Below are 21,907 nucleotides of genomic sequence, written 5' to 3'. Positions count from 1 at the left end.
GGAGCTGGGGGGCTGGGGGTTGGGGGGCTGGGGGGCTGGGGGTTGGGGGGCTGGGGAGCTGGGGGTTGGGAAGCTGGGGGGCTGGGGAGCTGGGGGGCTGGGGAACTGGGGATTGGGAAGCTGGGGGGCTGGGGAGCTGGGGGCTGGAGAGCTGGGGGTTGGGAAGCTGGGGGGCTGGGGAGCTGGGGGCTGGAGAGCTGGGGGTTGGGAAGCTGGGGGCTGGGGAGCTGGGGACCTGGGAAGCTGGGATGCTGGGGAGCTGGGGAGCTGGGGAGCTGGGATGCTGGGGAGCTGTGGGCTGGGGAGCTGGGGGCTGGGAAGCTGGGGAGCTGGGATGCTGGGGAGCTGGGATGCTGGGGAGCTGGGATGCTGGGGAGCTGGAGGCTGGGAAGCTGGGGAGCTGAGATGCTGGGGAGCTGGCGGCTGGGATGCTGGGGAGCTGAGATGCTGGGGAGCTGGGGAGCTCGGATGCTGGGGAGCTGGGGAGCTCGGATGCTGGGGAGCTGGGATGCTGGGGAGCTGGAGGCTGGGAAGCTGGGGAGCTGGGATGCTGGGGAGCTGGGTGCTGGGGAGCTGGCGGCTGGGATGCTGGGGAGCTGGGGAGCTGGGGAGCTGGGGGCTGGGGGCTGGGAGCTGGGGAGCTGGGGAGCTGGGATGCTGGGGAGCTGGGTGCTGGGGAGCTGGCGGCTGGGATGCTGGGGAGCTGGGATGCTGGGGAGTTGGGGAGCTCGGATGCTGGGGAGCTGGGATGCTGGGGAGCTGGAGGCTGGGAAGCTGGGGAGCTGGGATGCTGGGGAGCTGGGGAGCTGGGGAGCTGGGGGCTGGGGGCTGGGGGCTGGGGAGCTGGGGAGCTGGGGGCTGGGGGCTGGGGGCTGGGGAGCTGGGGGCTGGGGGCTGGGGAGCTGGGGAGCTGGGGAGCTGGGGGTTGGGAAGCAGGGGAGCTGGGGGGCTGGGGAGCTGGGGAGCTGGGGAGCTGGGGGCTGGGGGCTGGGGACTGGGAGTTGGGAGCTGGTGGCTGGGGAGCTGGGAGTTGGGAGCTGGTGGCTGGGATCGACCTTCTCTTCAGCCCTGTGGTCTCCCAGGAACCTGGGGGCTCAGGATCCTTCTGTCTGCCAGGTGGATGGAGGACAGGACCAGCTCTCTCTGTCCCTATAGGAACTCCTTTCTCTCTCCAGGTCAAGTCTCCTCCTTGCTGACCAAGCATCTTGAGCAGCTGGATTTCAGCTGCGTCCTTTCCTCTGGGGGAATCTCTGCCAAGCTGTCAGGACCTGAATTTCCGTGTTTACCCTTTCCCTGTTACACCTTCCTCAGGCAGGTGGCCTCGCACCAGAGAATGTCAGAGCGCTGGCTGGGAACACGCCCTCCCGCTAGCGCGCAGGCAGCTCCCATGCTCTTTAGTCTTCGGAGCAGCCCTGCCAATTAGCTTGTACTCTGCCCACATGCCCAGGGCTAGAAGGGAAGCAGGCCACGCTAAGCAAAACCAGACAATGGGCTCCCAGGACACCGAGGGCGCGGGAGCACCTGCTGTCCTCTCCTCTGGGCTGAGGTCGGGGTGGGGTTGGAGGGGGGCTTGCAGGGAGGGGGTCCAGCTGTGCACTCGCCCCAGGAAGTTCTTCCTCCACATTCCAGATGGGGCTCCAAGGGGGCCGCCCAGAGGAACGGGGTGGGAAGGGGATCTCTCCGGGCCCGGGGCTGTTGGCACTCACACCTGGGGGCAGTCACATTTCTGTTCAGCCGGGAAGAATGCCTTTAGAGCAGGGCTATGGCTTCTCCATCTCTGTGTCCTGTGGGGTCCCCGAGACTGCGCTGGCCACTGAGACGGTGCAGGTGGAGGGCAGTGTGTGCGATGGTTGAGGTCGAGGACTGTGTGAGGGAAGCAGGTGTGGGCTCTCGTCCCACCTCCCTTGCTCGCCCGCCCTGTAACCTCAGCTACTTGGCTTCTCAGCCAAGGTTCCTTTCTCGAAAAAGCAGGGAGGATAAAAATGTCTACCTCACAGTGTTACTGTGAAGATGAAAAGCAATCCAATGTGGGAACACTTGGCACATAGAAAGCACTCAATAAATTGTGGCCATTTCATTTACAGAATCCATGTAGTCTCTGTTTATAGATTTACTGGACTCTCTCCCGGGATGAAGAAAAACGTAAGCCTTACCAAGGTAATATTTTATCTCCGAGGGTAACTAAAGCACCAGAAGTCAGAAGACAAAGATAAACAGGAAGAAGTAATGAACATTCTCAGAGAACCCTCAGGTGTCACACACTGGGCTAGGTGCCTTACGTGTGATATCTCATTTTACATGGCAGGTAATATTTCTGAAAGATCAGGCAGCTAAAAGTCAGACAGCTTGCTGCCACATTAAAGAAACAAAAGAAATGTTCGTACTGGAATGCCTGCTGTGTCAAGACACCTAGTTAGAAAACAACGTCATAGTGAATAGTAGAGTGGGACGTCCCTGGTGGTGCAGTGGATAAGAGTCCACCTGCCAATGCAGGGGAAATGGGTTCAAGCCCTGGTCCAGGAAGATTCCACATGCCGCGGACCAACTAAGCCCGTGCGCCACAACTACTGAGCCCATGTGCCACAACTACTGATGCCCGCGTGCCTAGAGCCCACGAGTCACAACTACTGAACCCTCGTGCTACAAGTACTGAAGCCCACGTGCCTAGAGCCCGTGCTCCGTGACAAGAGAAGCCACCGCAGTGAGAAGCCTGTGCACCACAATGAAGAGTAGCCCCCGCTCGCCTCAACTAGAGAAAACTCGCACGCAGTAACAAAGACCCAACACAGCCAAAAATCAATGAATAAATTTTTTAAAAAAATTTGTTTAAAAAAAAAATAGTAGAGCAAGTCTCCAGCTCTGCCAGAAGAGCTAAAATAAATGTGCCAACAGGGGAGTCACAGAGTAAAGTCAATTATCATCCTGGTGATTCCTCTGATTCCACATGCATGACTTGGAGGTTTGACAGAACTGGGCATGTGCTGGGTCTTGGTGTCATGCTAAACGGTAGTGCTTCCAGACACACTTGTCATATCGCCAAGAGAATCCTATTCCAGTCGGAGATCTTCATGTCCGTTGAACTTGTCTAGTTATAAAGAAACATCATGGTAACTCAAACCACCAAAATAAAACGCTTTGACAATGATGAAGCAACAACGGGATGTTGGATTTATAGAGAGATTTTTATTTCCAGCTCATTGAGACATTTTACAAAAGCAAGGTAATCATTTCACAAAGATTATCTTCACCTTCCATATTGGGACTCAGAGACATATTCTTACAAAGACAGTGCTGGTATCATTCATTCATTCATTCATTCCATCTCTCACTTATTTTTCCATTCATTCAACCACGTGAGTTGAGTGCCGTTTCATAATGGGTAGAGGTAGGGTGACATAAAATGCCAAATAAGAAATGGTACAGTCCTTTAGGAACAAAGCCTGTGAGGGAATAACCCAGTGGCAAAGACTGGCAGTTATGCAAACAACTGTAAGCCACGTTTATGCCAGGATGGGATGTCTGTGCTAAGAATTCTGACATTTAGCGCGCAGGTGATAATGGCACCGTCGAAGGATTGTGGGCCTGAGTGTGAGCGCTCTAGGAGCAAATGGTGTGCAGGTTGGAGGAGAGGCAAGGAAGCCAGTTAGGAGGTGAGTGCAGTCATGCTTCATGGCGTCTACTCCCACTCCCTGACTGCCTCATTGTCAGTTCCCTCCTCCACCCATGGCATCCAGGCCTTTCCTCCACCTCTTGGCTGAAACTATGTTTCCTGTGTCATGAATGAACTTCTCCTGGCCAAAGCCCAAAAAATACTTTCCCAGTTTTAGCTTATCAGATCTCTCTACCCTACTTGCATGGTTAGCCACTAACTCTAGCTGGAAACGTTTCTCCGAGCACAGCCTCTTGCTGCTTTATCTCCTGCTTCTCCCGGGGGCTGCTGCTCTGGTTCAGGTTTTTCATGACTTGCCCGTCCACAAGGCCTGGTGTTTGTGAGTCGCATCTAACACTCTCCCTGGGGAATGTCTTGCTCATATTTGCAACTTCTGCAGCTAAAATCCCTCCTCTGTAGATAATCTGTTAATAAAGAGAATCTGAAAATGAGCACTCTCTGAGGGAAATTTTTATCACACAGGTGCTCTCAGCATTATATTATCATGAATCCATCTCTACTTATCTATCTTAAGATGAAGATTTGGGGTCAGATAGACAACGTCCTCCTCCACTTTGCCCTTGTCAAGCTGTACTGGGGCCTATTGGTGCCTACCATTGAACTAGTAGATTGAGTAGTTAAGAAGGGCAGGATGCAGAAGGAGACTTTCTTTCTGAAAGTCTTTAGAGAAAGATCTAATCTTCTGGGTGACTTTTTGCTGAATGAAGGTCATTTAAACATCATCTCTGGTGTTTTTAATCTATTTCTGGTCCCTCAAGAGATGTTCTGCTTCTCTCTGGTCTCCATAGTGAATTGTTGACTGAAATACGAAGGGAAGCTCCATGGGGGTTGGAACCTCACTTTGTTCATTGCTGTTTGCCTGGGACCTAGAAAAGCACCTGGTACAGACTAGGGACTCATAATTAGGTGCAGAGTGTTTCGTGTTTGGGGAGATGCAAGTGGTCCCCACGTGTTCATGGTTTGTCAACACAAAGGAAATAACAATAACAAAAACTTTAGGTAAACTGTTGAGATCATGGATTAAGAGAATTTAGAAGAGGTCACTTCAGGATTTATCAGCTTCAAATCTTATGTAAACTTATTATGGCCTCCAAGAAACTTGAATCTTTGTGGGAGGCCCAGGATTTGGCAGTTACAACCACGAATGGGGTAAGATCTTGGGACCTAATCAACCAGGCATGAACTGGCCAAGTGTAAACACGGAAGCTCAAATCGAGACAGACACCTTTCTTCTTTCAGCCCTTTGACCTCAGTGCAAATGTCTTAAAATTCGTAGATCACAGGCTTCTCTCTGGTTGGATTTTGGTCATGTCTTCTCATAGAGTTTAGTTTATTTTAAAGACTCAAAAAAAAAAAAGTAATCTTCGAATAAAGACTTTCCACCTGAGACTGTTTGTGGTCTGCTCTGACAGGTAGGGTCCCAGGCAACCTGCTTACCAATCTGAACCTACTGGACAGTACAGTGAATGGAGTTTATTCCCTTTGAATTAGTGCCCTATCAGTTTGCTAAACATGTTACCCAAATGCTGTGCTTGTTTCCTTCCTGGTGAGGGTCAGCTTGAAATTCCCAGGGCTGCTTGGCCTGATTCCAGGCCCATGGAGAACTGATATCTTCTTGATCCACTTGTTCAGGAATCTCTCATGAACAGTAGGTAAGATGGTCTGTTGTCCCCAGGTTGAACTTTTCTCAACCTTTCATTCTGTAGCTTGAAATCAGTTTTTGGATTTAGCTGCTTATATTCAAAATAGAAGCCTGATAACTGTTTCTTATAATGAACCAGCATTTTACACCACCTTCAGAGTTGGAGTCAGTTAAGTATTGTTTCTGGAAAACACACACAGTTTTCTTTTTTCAGTCAAGGAGTGGTGCCAGATCGAGCGATGTTATGTTTCATGCCCTTTGTTAAAAATATGTGCTGATTTATGGCCCCTTTTTGATCCTGGCAAAGAATGCCTGCATTCCCACCTGCTGTTGAGAACAGAGAAGAGAGTTCTCTCTTTTGCACTGGTGATCAGGAACCAATTGTGCAGCTTCTACCTCTCTACCTTCTGGTAGAACGGCTTAGCAACAATTGCTGCCCAAATCATTTTTGGCATATGTTCTTTAAAAACATAATGTATCTATTTACAACTCCAGATAGCAGGTGAGCTCATTCAATTTCCTAGAGTTTCATTTTGTAGTAGGAAAGAATCTTTGTATTCTATTACAAGTTAATCACTAAAGGGGTGTTGCCTGTAAGCTTAAATTATACATAATGGCCTATCTCTGGGAACCCTGCCTCCCAGGTAATGAGCATTAAGCTAAAATACCATCATTTAGCTCACCTGAAACATCCTGACCAGGCCCACCTGTGAATGACTGCAGGCAGGAGGAAATGAACACATCCCCTCTGGAGGCTGACCGGAACCAGGAAATGTTTGGCTTTACTCCCTCCCCTTTTAGTATAAAAGAAGCCTGAATTCTAACTCAGGTAAGGTGGTTCTATGGGGTACAAGCCCACCATCTTCTCGGTCTGCCGGCTTTCCGAATAAAGTCGCAATTCCTTGCCCTAACAACTTGTCTCTCGATTTTTTTGGCATGTTGTGTGGTGAGCAGTACAAGCTTGGGCTCAGTAACAATTTTTGGTGGGCAGCTGGCCCCAGTTGGGGAATTTTGGGGTAAGGTTCTAGCAGCTGCCAGGACCACTTGTCCTGAAGACCTGCCCTTCCAAGTTCCCCAAAGCAGCACCCGCTGCCCCAGAGCTTGGCAGTTGGATCAAGGAATCAGCGTTTAAGAACCAACAGGCTCCATGCAGTAGGGTAAGTCGCTCCGGTGTGTGCAGCTGGAAACTTTATTTTCTCTCTGTTTGGGGCTTTTGCTCCAGAATAAGCAAGTTTGTTTTGTATTTGAGTGGGGTACCCTGTTGGAAAGAGGGAAGGGTTGTTGGACTTTTACCTGATTTGTGAACCAGTTCATTTCTTTGGATGCTAGCATTTGTGTGTGCTGTTTGCGTTTTGTCTTGTTTTCCTGTCTCTTAAAAAATGGGGAATATTTCAACTATCCCTAAAAAGTTCTCTGAGGCACATTTTGCATAAGTGATCTGATTACAGCCATGAATCCATGAGTGAGAAGGTACTATTTTATTGTAGGTGCTATTTTATTGTAACAATGTGTAGCCACAGTACCTGTCAGGACCTCCAAAGGGGTTTAGGCAGGATTATCTTGGGACCCTGTGCACCATGTACTGCTACCCTTGCTGTGTTAATTATATCGTTTGCAGTCTCCTGTGTCGGTGGTATACGTAAAACCCCAAGACCAAACTTGAGGGTTTATTTAGGATTTTCTGTTTTGTTCTTTGGGTTGTTCATTTCAGTTTGTTTGGTACTGTTTCTCCATTTACAGCCAAATCAGTTTTGTGATATTTAAAACTTTTACTGATGCCAAATGGGGGAAAGGAACAAAAAAGAAAAAACCTGTCTATGGGACATTCCCTGGGAGAAGAGAAAAGTTCTACTTGGTTCCTAAAATCACCAAAAGCCCTAGCCCAGAATTCAGCCTGGTTGGTTGATGCCAAGGCAAAAGGGCATCCTTTTTAATGGTTAGAGATGATCAATTGCTATTTATGGTTTTACAGTGGTTTTTGAATGACTCTATAGCTATTTTCTGAAGAAGTGGGGAAGAATGACGAAGTCCTTTATATGCAAGCATTTGTGCTACTACTTCAGGGAAAATAAGAAAAGGAAGGGAATGAAAGTGAGGATATGTTGCTTCAAACCTTAATTCCTCCACCTGGGCTAGCTGTCTTAGCCGCTCTGATATATCCACTCCTTCCCCCACCTTCCATTCATATCTAGCCCCAGTTCCTGACACTGGGGCTCAGGACTGCCCCTCGCTATAGGGACCAATTAGAAAATCCTGTGTTAGTTCCTGGTTACAGGGATTTGGTCTGGTATTGCCATCTAAGTCCTGACAAGGCACCCAATTTGGGCCAGGAGCCAGTCTGGGGCAGGGCAATTTCCTTTATGTCTTTATCTCATGGGAGCCTAAATGCAAATGACCAGCCGCCTGGGTTTCTCAGACTTGTTTAATTGGGAATATCGCAACCCTCCTTACAGGAGGATCTTCTACACTTGAAGCTCATTTGGCAGTACCCATAGCTGAACCAAACTGGGACCCCAGTAAGGGAGGAACACCATTATTAGGGCACTGCTTATTTGTGCATCTTGGCAGGGCTTTGAAAAGGGGAACCAAAGCAAAAGAGTTTGAACAAAATTCAAGAAATTCAGCAAAAAAACGAAGACCCTTCTGAATTTTTAGAAAAGATTTATCAGGCCTACAGACAGTATACTAATGCAGATCCTGAGACCCCTGAAAATATTAGAATGGTAAACTTGACCTTTTTGGGCAAAGTGCCTCAGATAACAGGAGAAAGTTGCAAAGATTAGATGATGCACTTGGAATGAATCCTTCTCAATGGGTAGATGTTGCTTTTAAAGTGTTCAACAGGGAACAGCGACAGAAGGAAGATGCAAAGCGAAATGCCACTTTTTGGGCAGCGGCATTGGATTCCCGGAAGGTGAGTAACCCCGAGAGAGAAGTCACCATTGGGGAAGGAACAATGTGCTGCCATAAGGAGGAAGAACATTGGAAAACAGATTGCCTAGACTAAAACATAAGAAGAAAAACAATAAAAGTTGAGAGCCTCTCATATGGTAGAAAGAGAGTATCACTCTGATAAATGAAGAGGCCCAGGGGCTCCCTTGGACTTGAGGCACCTAATTCCCCACAGGAGCCCCAGGTGAAACTGACAGTGAGGAAGGAGCTGATGAACGTCTGATAGACCTCACCCTGAAGTTTTTCACCAGAACAGCTTGACATCAGAGTCCCACCAGAACATGCTTTAAGCCTACAGATGGCGCTCGTATTTAGGTTACTCTGTGGCTTCAATTTCTACTGGAAAGAGTGTCCACTTTCTTACTGGTGCTCCTCGGGTGAATTATGCTAGCCAGATAGTACTACACAGTGTTCATGAGAATGACAGTGTCAGTTACTCAGTCTCACAGAGGTGACCAGATTGGCTATTTTGGTAGTGTGCTGTGTTCAGTCGATGTGGATAGAGACACCATTACAGATGTGCTCTTGATAGATGTGCCTATGCACATGAATGACCTAAAGAAAGAGAAAGGAAGAATCTACCTGTTTACTATCACAATGGGTGTTTTGAATTGGCACCAATTTGTGGAAGACCTCGAGGGTGTTGAAAATGCTCAGTTTGGTTCAGCCATTGCAGCTCTTTCAGACATCAACATGGATGGCTTTAATGATGTGATCGTTGGTTCACCTTTGGAAAATCAGAACTCTGGAGCTGTGTACATCTACAGTGGTCATGAGGGCACCATTCACATGAGGTATTCCCAGAAAATCCTGGGATCCAATGCAGCCTTTAGAAGCCATATTCAGTACTTTTGGAGATCCCTGGATGGCTATGGAGATTTAAATGGGGATTCCATCACTGATGTGTCCATTGGTGCCCTTGGACAGGTTGTTCAGCTCTGGTCACAAGTATTGCTGATGTATCTGCAGATGTTTCATTCGCACCAGAAAAAAATCACTTGGCTCAACAAGAATTCTGAGATGAACCTCAAACTCTGCTTCAGTGTGAGTTTAGACCTACTAAGCAAGACCTACTAAGCAAAACAATCAAGTGGCCATTGTACATAACATCACAATTGATGCAGACCAATAATCATCCAGAGTAACCTCCAGGGGTTTATTTAAAGAAAATAATGAAAGGTGCTTGCAGAAGACCATGACTTGTGCTAAAAATAACACAATGACTACTGTCAGACCTCCCCAGATGGGGATTCAACACAGGAGCACCTGCCCTACCAGGGACTGGAAAATAGACTTTACTCAAATGCCTCGAGCTGCAGGAAATTTTAGATAATCTGCTAGTGTTTATCTTTTTCAGGATGAGTGGAAACATATTCCACCTGGACAGAAAGTCTTGAAGTGGTTAAAGCCCTCCTTAAGGAAATTATCCCCTGATTTGGATTAAGGCATTGAAACTGCATTCAGCCTGGAGACCACAATCAACAGGAAAAACCAAGAAAAAGAATCGTACATTAAAAAGGAACATTGTTAAAAAGGAACACTATTAAAATAATCTCAAGAAACTAATTTTCTTGGGATAGGGCCTTGCCAGTTACCCTGCTATGGATCAGCGGCTCCCAGAAGCAGGCTTAAATTAAGCCCCTTTGAAATATCATATGGTAGGCCATTCCAGGTGTCTGCCCTGGTGAATCTATAAATGCTCTAAAAGGCATAGCAATTGCCCATTATGTTAAAAGTTTGGGCACTATGTTAACCTCTGTTCATGAAGTTGCCTCCAACAGGTCTGCCTATCCAACTAAAGTAGATGGTAATTTCATTATAACTGGAGAAGGGTCAACCTATTTGTTTAATTTTGTCCAAATAAATAGCACAGGAATTTAGTATATGTATTGGGAGCTGGAACCAAAACTCCAAGTTCAATTACAAAATAGAAAACAACATGCTAAGGGGTTTCATCAGGTTTAAATAGTTGTAGATAAAAAAGGAAAGAGGATTTTACTACTGACTTAAAGATTCTAAAGAATATTTATCACCCCCATTCAGCAGGAAGTAGTCAGAGCAGTCTTGTCCCTTTCCCCACAAGATTGTAGAATGGACATTGACAGTAGGGAATTGTAATAGAGAAGAATCTTTGTGTTCTATTACAAGTTAATCACTAAATGGATGTTGCCTATAAGCTTAAATTATACATAATGGCCCATCTCTGGGAACCCTGCCTCCCCAGTAATGAGCATTAAGCTAAAATACCATCATTTAGCTCCCATGAAGCATCCTGACAAGGCCCTCCTGTGAATGACTGCAGGAAGAGAGAAATTAAACTTCCCCTCCAGAGGCTGACTGGAACCAGGAAATGTTTGGCTTTACTTCCTCCCCTTTTAGTACAAAAGAAGCCTGAATTCTAGCTCAGGCAAGATGGTTCTTTGGAACACAAGTCCACCATCTTCTCGGTCTGCTGGCTTTCTGAATAAAGTCACTATTCCTTGCCCCAACAATGTATCTTGCGATTTATTGGCCTGTCATGTGGTGAGCAGTATGAGCTTGGACTCAGTAACAATTTCACAACCAATTTCTACTGGAAGGAACCATTGCTGTTTAAAATGAAATGTGTGACAGGTATGTTAGAATTTTTCCGTAGATGAGGTAAATGTTTGCTAATTAGTATTCTGAATTTTTCTTCATTGTACTCCCTGGTGAAAAACTTGAGATTCTCCTGTGTGTGTGTGTGTGTGTGTGTGTGTGTGTGTGTGTGTGTATTTTTTGGAAATATCTTAATTATTTTATAAAAAGACTCTTGGTCCTGCCCACGTGATATGCCTCCCTCCATCCTTTTTCTTTCTTCCTTTCTCAAGTCTTTCAACACCCATTATGTACCAGGCACTGTGCTAGGCACACAAGACAATGGTGACCAAAAGTGGCACAGATTCCTTCCCCCTAATAATTTTACTCATGTTGAATTAAGAGTCTTATGTTCAGCTCCTTAATTTTTATCAGAAGAGTCAAGCCTTATTTCCCACTTGGCTGGTTTTGAAATCACATGGACCTGCCTTCTGCAACATAGAATCCACATCTAACTTCATCTCATATAACTCTGCTGTTCCAAAGTGTGTTTCAGATCTATACCTCTGTTACTCTTAGACCTTAAGATCTAAGCATTGTCGATGGTCTCTAAACTTTCTTTAAAATAGAGGACTATTGGGAATTTCCTGGCAATCCAGTGGTTAGGACTCTGTGCTTCCACTGCAGGGGGCACAGGTTTGATCTCAGTCAGGGAACTAAGATCCTGTAAGCTGCATGGCCAAAAAAAAAATTTTTTTTTCATAAGAAAATTGATTTTGCCCAAATATGTTAAAGACTTTTTGAAGCTACTCTATTTCTATCTCAAAGTGGGTTTCTAACTGCCTCCCTGACTCTCCTCCTTTCTCCAGAGCTCTGAGAGGACCCTGCTAAACCTAGTTGGAAAACCACTGTCCTGAGGCAGGCTGATTTACCTTGTGAAATTGCTGGGGAGCTCTGCCTCTGCGGTCTGCCCTCTAGGCTGAATGATAATTCCAGGTTGAGAATCAGTTTAGCCCTCAAGCTTATCCTGGTTGTTCTTCTGTATATTTAAAAGTGGGCTGCCTACCTTTCTCAGAATCAATGGGCAAAATCACAGATTCTCGTGTCCATCTGCTGTTCTGTATCATGTCACAGGCTACTGCAAAGTGATAGAAACTAGGACTCAGTTTTGAAAGGAGAGGCAAGCAGAGTGCTGCTGTTGGAATAGGTTTTCCAATTCTTATGGTTCTGAATTTCTCATTCTCAGCAATGCTTGTTCAGGGAACCCCTCACCCCACTTAGTGTAACTGGCAGGTTCTTACTCTGTAGCCAAGAAAAAAGAAAACACTAGATAGCAGGTCAGTTCTCTGATATTTGCAGAGGATTGCAAGGTGAGTATTTTAGGAACATACTGCAGAGAATAAAAATGATATATCTGGTCCAGTGTTTGTATTTCAGGAGAGAAAGAGGAAAAGGTGGAAAGACAGAGACAAAAAGAAAGAGACAGAGAGAGAATAAGAGGTTTCTAATTTTAATTAGAATACTAATTCTAATTATTCAGAATAATTTCACCATCTGCTGGAAAGAGTCCTCATGACACAAAATTCTGCAGTTTTCCTACTTCTCACACCCCCACACTGTTTCCAACTCACTGCTAGAAGAGGGTTTCTAGAGCTAGAAAAAGGTGAAAAGCTGTTGGTGGAGGAATAGTTTTATATACCACCTCCTGTGCCCCGAATCTTTCCTGGAGTTTGGGGGAAGGGAGGGCAAGGCAGTTTTGTTTTTGTTCTTAGTTTGTTTTAGAAACCTTCTTTTCCTGAATATAAAAGCAATACATCTGGCAATACCAAATGCTGGTAAGGATACAGATTCATAGGATCTCATACACTGCTGGTGGGACTGATGCGACCACTTGGGAAAAACAGTTTGAAGTTTCACATACCCTATGACAAGCATTTCCACTCCCAGGTTTATATCCAAATTGGTATACAGGGACACTGGGAAGACATGTACAAGAATATCCATAGTACTGTTCATAACAGGAAAAGTCTGGAAATAACCTAAAATACAGAAAAAAAACAGTAATATAGTTGCACAATAGAATATTACATAGTAATCAAAATAAATGATCTCCAGTGATATACGCATCAATACAGATGAATTTCAGCAATATTAAGTGAACAAAGTCCTAGAAGATAATATATAACATACTATGCTCTTAAAAAAGTTGAAACAACCAAGATAAAAAAATATATAGTTTATATAGCTTTACAAAAGCATGTATCCATATACAACTTTATTAAAAGGAAAAGAAGGGAATTATGAGATTTGGGAAAGTGGTTATTTTGAGTAAAGAAAAGTAGTGAGTGGGATAGGAGAAGATTCATGCCTAGATGCAAATTTTTATTTTAGTCCTAGCTTTTATATTTAGCATTGGGTGTATGAGTACTTACTACACTGTAATAAACAAATGAATAAACAATGGCTATGCGTGGACCAATGAGGAGACTGTTTACTGAATTGATTAAGATTAACCCAATTCAGAGTGTCTCTGCATCCAAAAGAGAAACTGAAAGCTAAAATCATACATTCCTGTGAATAATTTAGAACCTCAGCAAAGAATGTGAAGAAAGACTCATCCCTAATTGTATCACTCCAGAGATAATCATTATTAATATTTTGGTATATTTCCTTTTTGTTTGTTTGTTTGTTTTTTTATACTGCAGGTTCTTATTAGTCAATTTCATACACATCAGTGTATACATGTCAATCCCAATCACCCAATTCAGCACACCACCATCCCCACCCCAACGTGGTAGTCCCCCCTTGGTGTCCATATGTTTGTTCTCTACATCTGTGTCTCAACTTCTGGCCTGCAAATCGGCTCATCTGTACCATTTTTCTAGGTTCCACATAAATGCGTTAATATACGATATTTGTTTTTCTCTTTCTGACTTACTTCACTCTGTATGACAGTCTCTAGATCCATCCACGTCTCAACAAATGACTCAATTTCGTTCCTTTTTATGGCTGAGTAATATTCCGTTGTATATATGTACCACAACTTCTTTATCCATTCGTCTGTCACTGGGCATTTAGGTTGCTTCCATGACCTGGCAGTTGTAAATAGTGCTGCAATGAACATTGGGGTGCATATGTCTTTTTGAATTATGGTTTTCTCTGGGTATATGCCCAGTAGTGGGATTGCTGGATCATATGGTAATTCTATTTCTAGTTTTTTAAGGAACCTCCATACTGTTCTCCATAGTGGCTGTATCAATTTACGTTCCCACCAACAGTACAAGAGGGTTCCCTTTTCTCCACACCCTCTCCAGCATTTGTTGTTTGTAGATTTTCTGATGATGCCCATTCTAACTGGTGTGAGGTGATACCTCATTGTAGTTTTGATTTGCATTTCTCTAATAATTAGCGATGTTGAGCATCTTTTCATGTGCTTCTTGGCCATCTGTATGTCTTCTTTGGAGAAATGTCTATTTAGGTCTTCTGCCCATTTTTGGATTGGGTTGTTTGTTTCTTTAATATTGAGCTGCATAAGCTGTTTATATATTTTAGAGATTAATCCTTTGTCCGTTGATTCGTTTGCAAATATTTTCTCCCATTCTGAGGGTTGTCTTTTCCTCTTGTTTATGGTTTCCTTTGCTGTGCAAAAGCTTTGAAGTTTCATTAGGTCCCATTTGTTTATTTGTGTTTTTATTTCCATTACTCTAGGAGGTGGATCAAAAAATATCTTGCTGTGATTTATGTCAAAGAGTGTTCTTCCTATGTTTTCCTCTAAGAGTTTTAGAGTGTCCGGTCTTACATTTAGGTCTTGAATCCATTTTGAGTTTACTTTTTTGTATGGTGTTAGGGAGTGTTCTAATTTCATTCTTTTACATGTAGCTGTCCAGTTTTCCCAGCACCACTTATTGAAGAGGCTGTCTTTTCCCCATTGTCTATCTTTGCCTCCGTTGTCATAAATTAGTTGACCATAGGTGCGTGGGTTTAGCTCTGAGCTTTCTATCTTCTTCCATTGGATCTATGTTTCTGTTTTTATGCCAGTAGCGTATTGGCTTGATTACTGTAGCTTTGTAGCATACTCTGAAGTCAGGGAGTCTGATTCCTCCAGCTCCGTTTTTTGCCCTCAAGACTGCTTTGGCTATTCGGGGTCTTTTGTGTCTCCATACAAATTTTAAGATGATTTGTTCTAGTTCCGTAAAAAATGCCATTGGTAATTTGATAGGGATTGCATTGAATCTGTAGATTGCTTTGGGTAGTATACTCATTTTCACAATGTTGATTCTTCCAATCCAAGAACATGGTATATCTCTCCATCTGTTGGTATCATCTTTAATTTCTTTCATCAGTGTCTTATAGTTTTCTGCATACAGGTCTTGTGTCTCCCTAGGTCGGTTTATTCCTAGGTATTTTATTCATTTTGTTGCAGTGGTAAATGGGAGTGTTTCCATAATTTCTCTTTCAGATTTTTCATCATTAGTGTATAGGAATGCAAGAGATTTCTGTGCATTAATTTTGTATCCTGCAACTTTACCAAATTCATTGATTAGCTCTAGTAGTTTTCTGGTGGCATTTTTAGGATTCTCTATGTGTAGTATCATGTCATCTGCAAACATTGACAGTTTTACTTCTTCTTTTCCAATTTGTATTCCTTTTATTTCTTTTTCTTCTCTGATTGCCGTGGCTAGGACTTCCAAAACTATGTTGAATAAGAGTGGTGAGAGTGGACATCCTTGTCTCATTCCTGATCTTAGAGGAAATGCTTTCAGTTTTTCACCATTGAGAATGATGTTTGCTGTGGGTTTGTCATATATGGCCTTTATTATGTTGAGGTAGGTTCCCTCTATGCCCACTTTCTGGAGAGTTTTTATCATAAATGGGTGTTGAATTTTGTCAAAAGCTTTTTCTGCATCTATTGAGATGATCATATGGTTTTTATTCTTCAATTTGTTAATATGGTATATCACATTGATTTGCGTATATTGAAGAATACTTGCATCCCTGGGATAAATCCCACTTGATCGTGGTGTATGATCCTTTTAATGTGTTGTTGGATTCTGTTTGCTAGTATTTTGTTGAGGATTTTTGCATCTATATTCATCAGTGATATCGGTCTGTAATTTTCTTTTTTTGTAGTATCTTTGTCTGTTTTTGGTATCAGGATGATGGTGGCCTCATAGAATGAGTTTGGGATTGTTCCTTCCTCTGCAATTTTTTGGAAGAGTTTGAGAAGGATGGGTGTTAGCTCTTCTCTAAATGTTTGATGGAATTCACCTGTGAAGCCATCTGGTCCTGGACTTTTGTTTGTTGGAAGATTTTTAATCACAGTTTCAATTTCATTACTTGTGATTGGTCTATTCATATTTTCCATTTCTTCCAGGTTGTCCATTTTATTGGCATAGAGTTGCTTGTAGTAGTCTCTTAGGATGCTTTGTATTTCTGCAGTGTCTGTTGTAACTTCTCCGTTTTCATTTTTAATTTTATTGATTTGAGTCCTCTCCCTCTTTTTCTTGATGAGTCTGGCAATGGTTTATGAATTTTGTTTATCTTCTCAAAGAAGCACCTTTTAGTTTTACTGATCTTTGCTATTGTTTTCTTTGTTTCTATTTCATTTATTTCTGCTCTGATCTTTATGATTTCTTTCCTTCTGCTAACTTTGGGTTTTGTTTGTTCTTCTTTCTCTAGTTCCTTTAGGTGTAAGGTTAGATTGTTGAGTTTTTTTTTCTTGAGGTAGGCTTGTATTGCTATAAACTTCCCTCTTAGAACTGCTTTTGCTGCATCCCATAGGATTTGGATCATCGTGTTTTCATTGTCATTTATGTCTAGGTAATTTTTGATTTCTCTTTGATATCTTCAGTGATATCTTCGTTATTTAGTAACGTATTGTTTAGCCTCCGTGTGTGTGGTTTTTATGGTTTTTTTCCTGTAATTGATTTCTAATCTCATAGCGTTGTGGTCAGAAAAGATGCTTGATATGATTTCAATTTTCTTAAATTTACTGAGGGTTGATTTGTGACCCAAGATGTGATCTATCCTGGAAAATATTCTGTGAGAACTTGAGAAGAAAGTGTAATCTGCTGTTTTTGGATGAAATGTCCTATAAATATCAATTAAATCTATGTAGTCTATTGTGTCATTTAAAGCTTGTGTTTCCTTATTTATTTTCATTTTGGACGATCTGTCCATTGGTGTAAGTGAGGTGTTAAATTCCCCCACTATTATTGTGTTACTGTCGATTTCCTATTTTATAGCTGTTAGCAGTTGCCTTACGTATTGAGGTGCTCCTATGTTGGGTGCATATATATTTATAATTGTTATATCTTCTTCTCGGATTGATCCCTTGATCATTATGTAGTGTCCTTCCTTGTCTCTTGTAACATTCTTTATTTTAAAATCTATTTTATCTGATATGAGTATAGCTATTCCAGCTTTCTTTTGATTTCCATTTGCATGGAATATCTTTTTCCATCCCCTCACTTTCAGTCTGTATGTGTCCCTAGGTCTGAAGTGGGTCTCTTGTACACAGCATATATATGGGTCTTGTTTTTGTATCCATTCAGCAATCCTGTGTCTTTTGGTTGGAGCATTTAATCCAATCAGGTTTAAGGTTATTATTGATATGTATGCTCCTATGACCATTTTCTTAATTGTTATGGGTTTGTGTTTGTTGGTCATTTTCTTCTCTTGTGTCTCCCCCTTAGAGAATTTCCTTTAGCATTTGTTGTAGAGCTGGTTTGGTGGTGCTGAATTCTCTTAGCTTTTGCTTGTCTGTAAAGCATTTGATTTCTCCATCAAATCTAAATGAGATCCTTGCCAGGTAGAGTAATCTTGGTTGTAGGTTCTTCCCTTTCATCACTTTAAGTATATCATGCCACTCCCGTCTGGCTTGTAGATGTTCTGTTGAGAAATCAGCTGTTAACCTTATGGGAGTTCCCTTCTATGTTATTTGTCGTTTTTCCCTTGCTGCTTTCAATAATTTTTCTTTGTCTTTAATTTTTGCCAATTTGATTACTACGTGTCTCAGCATGTTTCTCCTTGGGTTTATCCTGTATGGGACTCGCTGTGCTTCCTGGACTTGGGTGGCTATTTCCTTTCCCATGTTAGGGAAGTTTTTGACTATAGTCTCTTCGAATATTTTCTCTGGTCCTTCCTCTCTCTCTTCTCCTTCTGGGACCCCTATAATGCGAATGTTGTTGCATTTAATGTTGTCCCAGAGGTCTCTTAGGCTGTCTTCATTTCTTTTCATTCTTTTTTCTTTATTCTGTTCTGCAGCAGTGAATTCCACAATTCTGTCTTCCAGGTCACTTATCCGTTCTTCTGCCTCAGTCATTCTGCTATTGCTTCCTTCTAGTGTAGTTTTCATTTCAGTTATTGTACTGTTCATCTCTGTTTGTTTGTTCTTTAATTCTTCTAGATCTTTGTTAAACATTTCTTGCATCTTCTCGATCTTTGCCTCCATTATTTTTCCGAGTTCCTGGATCATCTTCACTATCATTATTCTGAATTCTTTTTCTGGAAGATTGCCTATCTCCACTTCATTTAGTTGTTTTTCTGGGGTTTAATCTTGTTCCTTCATCTGGTATATAGCCCTCTGCCTTTTCAACTTGACTATCTTTCTGTGAATGTGGTTTTTGTTCCACAGGCTGCAGGATTGTAGTTCTTCTTGCTTCTGCTGGTATATTTCCTTTTGGCTACTTTTTTCTAATTCCTATTTTTAAACAAAATTGTAATCATGTTTAAACAGTAATCTTATACTTTACACTTAATATTATATACTTTTCCCATGTGATAAAATAATCTGAATGTTTTTAACAGCTGAATAATATTACATTACATGTATGCATCATAATTTAACAAATCCTTTATACACATTTATTTTGGTTTCCCTTTTTTTGTTATGTGTAAAGCTGCAATAAGCAATTTGCACATAAATCTAGGTGACTTCTCTGATTTCATTAAGATTCTTAAGAGGAGAATCAAGGTGTGAAATTTTTTTAGTTATTGTCACATGTTGATAAATTGGAGGGCGCTATTTTTGTGAGAAATTGAATAAGATAGTGCACATAAATGTGCCTAATATATACATGATAGACCTTCAATATCGGTTGGATATGAAGTTGCATATAATTACAAGGTTAGTTAGAATATATTGGAAAAAGATAAAGGAATATCTTCCTCATCTACCAGGCTATGAAAATAAGATGACTTAGGATTGTGTCTTAACTTTTAGTGGAAATACAAGTGCATGCCATGGGAGTTTATTTTTATTAACTTTATGTTGCATTAATGATAATATAATTTATATATCATGTGTATTCTTTTTTTTAATTTTTTAAAAAATTTGATAAGGTTTTTTAAAAAATTTATTTATTTTATTTATTTATTTTTGGCTGTGTTGGGGCTTCGTTTCTGTGCAAGGGCTTTCTCTAGTTGCGGCGAGTGGGGGCCACTCTTCATCATGGTGCGCGGGCCTCTCACTGTCGCGGCCTCTCTTGTTGTGGAGCACAAGCTCCAGACGCGCAGGCTCAGTAGTTGTGGCTCACGGGCCTAGTTGCTCCGCGGCATGTGGACTCTTCCCAGACCAGGGCTCGAACCCGTGTCCCCTGCATTGGCAGGCAGATTCTTAACCACTGCACCACCAGGGAAGCCCTCATGTTTATTGTTTCAAAAATGTTTTCATATGCATCATCTCATTTGCTTTCCATGACAATCTTCTAAGGTATGTTAAATCACCCCCACTTTACAGGTGAGGAAGTTGACAGATGGGTTAGAATACTTACCCAAGATTTTGAAGCTTAAAACTGAGTTCCAGGGACTTCCCTGGTGGCACAGTGGTTAAGAATCCGCCTGCCAATGCAGGGGACACAGGTTCGATCTCTGGTCTGGAAAGATCCCACATGCCATGGAGCAACTAAGCCCATGCACCACAACTACTGAGCCTGCCCTCTAGAGCCCGTGAGCCATGACTAGTGAAGCCCACACACCTAGAGCCCATGCTCTGCAACAAGAGATGCCACCGCAATGAGAAGCCCGTGCACTGCAACGAAGAGTAGCCCCTCCTCGCCGCAACTAGAAGAAGCCCACGTGCAGCCAAAAATTAAAAAACAAAACAAAACTGAGTTCCAGTTTCAGCAATGGCAGAAGGGCTTATACTGAATGACTATTCTGCAGATAACACTTATACACTATGGACAAAATATTTTACCTAGTTGTTTTAAAGGCACCAGAGAAAAACCAAAAGCAGGCAGAAACTGAAAGGGAAATGTTTAAAACCAATAACCTAAGTTTCCACCTTAAGAAACTAAAAAAATAACTAAACTAAACTCAAAAGATGTGGAAGAGATGAGACCAAGATAAGAACAGAAATCAAACAGAAAGCTGTGAAAATTTAACGAAATCCAAAATTTGTTTATTGAAAAAATTATTAAAATTGCTAAGCCCCTAGCTCGACTGATACAAAAAAAAGGAAACAATTTATCAATACTGAAAATGAAAGAGGGAGTATCGTTACAGATCTTACAGACAATAACAGAATAATAAGGGATTATGGTGCACTGTCAATAAACTCAACAACTTAAATAAAATGCACAAATTCCTTGAAAAACAACTCACCAAAACTGACAAAAGAAGAAATGGAAACTCTGAATATCCATATATCTGTTATTTTAATTGAATTTGTTATTAAAACCTTTCCACGAAAAGGATTCCAGGTCTAAACGGTTTCACTAGTAAATTCTATCAAACAGTTAAGGAAGACATAACACCAATCTTAAATTCTTTCCAAGATTAGAAGAGGGAATATTCCTAACTTGTTTTGAGGCCAAAATAATCCCAACACAAAAGCTTGTTAAAGACAATACAAGAAAAGAGAATAAAGCATATCTCTCATGAATAGTGACACAAAAAGTCTTACCAAAATATTAATAAGTCAAATTCAAAAAGAAAAATACATCATTATCACATGAGGTTTATCCCTGGAATACAAGGTTGGTTTAATATTCAAAAATCAATCAATGTAATTCACCATTAATAATATAAGAGAAAAACCACATGATCATTTAAATAGCATTAAAAGCATTTGACAAAATTCAGCAGCTATTCACAATACAATTCTCAGCAAATTAGAAATAGAGAGAAGTTACTCAACCTGAAAAAGGGCCTCTCTTAAAAATACTAACATCACATATAATAATGAAATATTGAGTACTTTCTCCCTAATTTCATGAACAAGACAATAATGTCAACTCTCATGGCCTCTATTCAACATTGTACTGGAGATACTAGCCAGTTTTATATGGCCAAACAGTGAAATACAGTCATCAAGATTGAAAAGGGAAAAGTTGTCATTTTTTCACAGACAGCATGAATGTTTACATAAAAAATCCTATGGAATGTACAAAAAGTTACTAAAACTAATAGGTGAATCTAACAAGGCTCTAGGATATAATAACAATATACAAAAATCAATCATATGTCTACATATTAGCACCAGTATATAACATTAATTTTTAAAATGTAAATAAAACTTTAAGACAATTTTAAATCATAAACACAAAACAGGAATAAATTTAATCAAAGAAATGCAAAAACTTTACACTAAAACTACAAAATATTGCTGAGAGAAATTAAAGACCTAATTAAATGGGCAGATATGCCATGTTCATAGAAAAGATGACCCAATGTTATTTAAAATGTCCATTTTCCCAAAATTTCATCTCTAAATTCAGTACAGTCCCAATCAAAACCTCATCAGACTTGTTTTTTGAAGTAAGTGACAAGTTATTCGAAAATTTATGTGGAAATGCAAAGGACCTAGTATAACCAAAACAGTCTTGAAAATAAGCTGGAAGATTCACACTACCTAATTCCAACACTAACTAGAAAGCTACATAATTAAAGAGAAAGTGAAATTTGCATAATTGCCATGAGAACTTATTAATTTGGTGTGACTGTATAAATATTGTTTAAGTCTCATTTCTGTGCAGTCTATCATTTCTTACCTCAGGGCAAAAATGGCCTATCTCTATTTAAAAAACAAAACAAAAAAAAGAGGCAGTATAGCATAATGGAGAGTTTTCCAAAATAAAACTCAC

The 21,907-nt window shown here is 41.6% G+C and overlaps 2 long non-coding RNA genes across 2 annotated transcripts in view; one reads left to right on the top strand and one right to left on the bottom strand.

Annotated features, from left to right (window-relative positions):
- Window positions 1–2,656: 2,656 nt before the first annotated feature.
- LOC309666517 overlaps window positions 2,657–21,907 on the top strand; it is a 48,991-nt gene continuing 29,740 nt past the window's right edge. Inside the window, exon 1 of the long non-coding RNA XR_014267130.1 lies at window positions 2,657–6,469. This is a non-coding gene — a long non-coding RNA (uncharacterized lncRNA). The remainder of the gene's footprint in view (window positions 6,470–21,907) is intronic.
- The window catches only part of LOC309666499, a 28,120-nt gene continuing 9,376 nt past the window's right edge, over window positions 3,164–21,907 (bottom strand). Inside the window, exon 2 of the long non-coding RNA XR_014267126.1 lies at window positions 3,164–12,859. This is a non-coding gene — a long non-coding RNA (uncharacterized lncRNA). The remainder of the gene's footprint in view (window positions 12,860–21,907) is intronic.

Source organism: Balaenoptera physalus (genome assembly GCF_965194825.1).
Source record: "Balaenoptera physalus genome assembly, chromosome: 1".
Lineage (NCBI taxonomy): Eukaryota > Metazoa > Chordata > Mammalia > Artiodactyla > Balaenopteridae > Balaenoptera > Balaenoptera physalus.
The sequence above is the reverse complement of the archived record's forward strand: the minus strand, read 5'-3'. Positions and strand labels throughout refer to the sequence as shown.